The sequence below is a fragment of the Myotis davidii genome, unplaced genomic scaffold (genome assembly GCF_000327345.1).
Source record: "Myotis davidii unplaced genomic scaffold, ASM32734v1 scaffold685, whole genome shotgun sequence".
NCBI lineage: Eukaryota > Metazoa > Chordata > Mammalia > Chiroptera > Vespertilionidae > Myotis > Myotis davidii.
The window spans coordinates 417,802-420,698 of NW_006295823.1; positions in this window are offsets into that span (position 1 = coordinate 417,802).

Sequence of the window (2,897 nt, forward strand, 5' to 3'; positions counted from 1 at the left end):
CCCAGGTAATTCTAGTCTTCTTGTTTCTTCCTTTCGAATCAGAAATCTCTGCATGTACCTCTCCACCCGCCACTCCCGGTGTGCACCTCTGTATGAAGATTTCGCTTTGCCGTTTGCTGTATGATAAGTAGCTTTCACGAATAAACATTGCCTGCGATGCGAGCAGAGTTCACTGTATGTGAGAGACACACACACACACACAGGGTGGAGGTGAATGTTGCACGCTGTCTCCAGGAGGCGGCGCCCCGCATCTCCAACTTGGGAGACGTTAGGAGACAAGTCAAGTTCGGTTTGACTGTCGAGGTTCCGTGCTGGTAGTCTAGGATGCCATTGCTTACCTGGTTCTGAACGTTTCATGGATCAGTGGACGTGTATTAAAAAGAAAAACACACAAAGAAACCCCAAAATGACAACACAGTAAACGTAGATTCGAGTGGCACGTCCAATCTCTGCAGCTTTTTTAGACGGTGAGGGTGACATTACAGACGCTCTGTGCGTTTACATGTTCGCTATGCAATGGGCGCACTGGCCGCAGCATCCAAACACATCCCTGAGCTCGCAAAGACCCAGCCTTTGCCGAGTTCAAACGACATGACACGACCCGCAGCGGGAGCCCATGGGGAGGGGGACACACACATGTAGGAACGAGGTTTGTGTTGTTTTAAAATGGTTAACGGGGATGCCTGAAGAAAGGATTTTCTAACGGTGGCTGTGATTTCAGAGAGGAAGGGAGAGGGAGAGAGAGAGACTGACACATCATGGATGATGAGAGAGAATCATGGATCGGCTGCCTCCTGCACGTCCCACGCTGGGGATGGAGCCCGCAACCTGGGCCTGTGCCCTTGACCGGGGATCGAACCGTGACCTCCTGGCTCCTAGGTGGATGCTCAACCCCTGAGCCCCGCCGGTGGGCGAAACAGGCCCATTTTTTAAAAAAAAGCAAAAGGAAGCATGCTGACCATGTGAGTTTGAAGAGAACAGAGCAGGTGACGGAGTCGAAGGGCTGTCAGGCGCCCGCACACGGACTCTCTGGCACAGAAGCAAAGGAGGTGGTGATGGGAGAAATCGGGGCTCTAAGCTTTCGTAGCTTCTCCCTCCCCGAGGCCTGGGTTAGTCTAACGTCTGGCACGTGGATCTTGTGCACAAAAAAGCGAAACAGAACCCACGAAAGCTTTGCTGCGAGTGTCCGTCCGCTTTGGTGGTGTGGCCCTGCCTGCTGCCCTGCGGGGCCGCCCCCAGGGATCAAACTCCCTCACACCCAAAGCCGACACTTCTAGCATCACCTGGAAAATAGCTTTATTTCACACCCCACCGAGGGGCCCCCTGCACGTGCTTTCACAGTGTCGGGCGAAACGGGCCCATTTTTTTAAGAAAATCAAAAGGAAGCATCCTGAGCATGTGAGTTTGAAGGGAACAGAGCAGGTGATGGAGTCGAAGGGCTGTCAGGCGCCCGCACACGGACTCTCTGGCACAGAAGCAAAGGAGGTGGTGATGGGAGAAATCGGGGCTCTAAGCTTTCGTAGCTTCTCCCTCCCCGAGGCCTGGGTTAGTCTAACGTCTGGCACGTGGATCTTGTGCACAAAAAAGCGAAACAGAACCCACGAAAGCTTTGCTGCGAGTGTCCGTCCGCTTTGGTGGTGTGGCCCTGCCTGCTGCCCTGCGGGGCCGCCCCAGGGATCAAACTCCCTCGCACCCAAAGACGACACTTCTAGCATCACCTGGAAAATATCTTTATTTCACACCCCCCCCCGAGGGGCCCCCTGCACGTGCTTTCACAGTGTCCTCTCTTTGGACCCCAAGGGTCTGGAAGCCACAGAGAGAGAGACGGCCTGGCTTTCTGGGGCCGTGGCCCGGCCGGTGCCACGTGGGCAGTGTTCTAGCGGGGAATGTTCCGGAATGGCACCGTGGAGGCCTGGCGGGCTGATGCCGTGGTTCTCCAAGGTCTAGAGCAACTCCTAATAGTGCGTGGAGCCTGGCTCTCTCGGGTTGTCAACTTGGACAGGGACCAGGGCTCGCCGTCCTGCAGAGCCTGTGGCACGCGCGTGGCCCCCGGGCACCGGGGTGGCAGAAGGACGCCGGGACTTGGTCCAAATCGAAGGACGGACGTTGTCTTTGCCGGGACACCGCAGGTTTGGGGACACTCGGGCTTGGCCTTCCGGGCCCGCTGCCTGTGTGGAGGCCGCTGGGGAGCCCAGGCGGGCATTTAAACCCACAGAACCCCTCCCATGTAAAGCCACCGTTGTCTGCTCTACGGCCAAAGGCGGAATCAGAAGTCCTTTATGTCTTTCTGGGTGTTTTTTTTACAGAATAATATTACCATGGGCCTAATTTTCAAAACCGATTCGAAGTCTAAGTTGCTATATTATTCGGAATGCCCCCCGGGGACATCCCCATCTCATTTGACCAAAAATAAAGCGTAGAGCCGTGCATGGAACTCAGGGAAACGTGGGTGACGCGGACGCAAGTAGCAACAGAACCACAACTGAGCCCTGACCGGTGTGGCTCAGTGGATAGAGCGTCAGCCTGCAGACTGAAGGGTCCCAGGTTCGATTCTGGTCAAGGGCATGTGCCTGGGTTGCGGGCACATCCCCAGTAGAAGGTGTGCAGGAGGCAGCTGATCGATGTTTCTCTCTCATCGATGTTTCTAACTCTCTATCCCTCTCCCTTCCTCTCTGTAAAAAATCAATAAAATATATTTTTTAAAAAAAAGAACCACAACTGAGCTTCTTTGTAACGGTGTTTAAACACAGATATTTTTAAAAATCTACCATCACTCCCACTATCAACACAGTAAGTCCCCCCTTATCATGCGACCCCCCAAGCATGTTTTTCTCCCCTGGGAGGATGGATCTCGCTCCTTTGCACACAGATATTTATCTTGTGCTGACATAACCAGC